This window comes from Eimeria mitis, genomic scaffold, assembly GCF_000499745.2.
Source record: "Eimeria mitis Houghton genomic scaffold, Emh_scaff1451, whole genome shotgun sequence".
Taxonomy (NCBI): Eukaryota; Apicomplexa; class Conoidasida; order Eucoccidiorida; family Eimeriidae; genus Eimeria; species Eimeria mitis.
The window spans coordinates 682-2062 of NW_013569300.1; positions in this window are offsets into that span (position 1 = coordinate 682).

Sequence of the window (1381 nt, forward strand, 5' to 3'; positions counted from 1 at the left end):
GAACAGGGGTGAAGTCAGCATATTTGTTGAGCCTATCCACAAGCGTGAATGCTATCACAGCCTGCGGCTTATGGCGAATCCGTTATGAAATCCAGTTAGATATAAGCTCAGGTTCGCAACATCTTTATCCGCAGTTTGCAGTTGCAACTTTTGTGACCTTCTGCTGCTTCAGAGGCAACGGCAGTGAATCCCTATGGACGGTTTTGATGTACACGGAAGAGGGCAGTTCAAGGACTCCCCTCAGCATATTCGTCTCAGTGGAGTGACTCGAGAATAAGGAGGGGTAGCTACCTTGCCTTCTGTTGTTAGCTGAGTAGTTAACTAGCTAGCTACAGCTAGCTATCTAGGTAACAAGCAACGGTGGGCAAGGCCAGGCAACTAACTAGCGGACGAGTCAAACTAGACAAGTCAGGCCCATCTCGCCTCCTGAGTATATAATCAGCTCGCTAGCAGGTTTCCTAGCAAGCCATTCGTAAGAGGTCGTGTCTGGAGAGTCTTCTGCTGCAGGCGATGAGGGGCCTCTGCCCAAGGGCTGCCTTGCTGGGTGCTCCCACCAGCCGAGGCCCCGTGAACCTGTTCGGCCGACCAGTCAATATACTCGAGTCAAAGCTTTATGTTGGTTTCGAAGTAAGAAACAAACCAAAGACAATGACACACGGAGCCAAAAGAACGTTGACAACATCAAAGAATTGCATTAGGCCCTTCAGTGGCCGCGGCCCCCGGATAACTGCCAGAGACTCGCAGAACAGACGAACGCTTACTCCCTCCTGCAATACAGAGCAGCTGCAGCAGCAGCTGTTGCTGCTACTTCTGCTGCACACTGAAAGCAGCAGCAGTTGCTGCTACTGCTGCCGATGCGTAGTATGATTACTCTCCCAGGATCCAGTAGCCGTGGCCAACGGGGCATTTGTAGTATTTGCCTGAGGCAAGAGAAGGAAAATGTCTCAAGGTGCCTTCTTCGTGCTAGTGCTGCTGCTGCTGCTGCTAAGGATGCTTGGTGCAGCAGCAGCTGGTTGTGCTGCTGCTAAGTGATGGCTATCAACAGTGAGACGTTAGCTCAGCGGTAGAGAACAGACAAAGGACTGAATACTAAGAAATATCAATGTGTCAGACATCTGTGATGAGTAAGGCACTGATCCGCGTACACAACCTAACGCAAACGAATGGGGACTTTCGATCTTGGGCGGATTGGCATTTAGGGCTTAGGGTTTAGCATTTGTGGTGGTTTAGGGTTTAACGTTTAGTTTCCGTTCAAGGGTCTAGCTAGGTATTGGGGTTTAGAGTTCATATTTTACTTTTTTTCGAGGATTAGGCTAAGGGTTTAGTGTATAGGATGTTTAGTTGGTGTTTTATGGCTAAGGGGTTAGCCTTAAGCATTTAT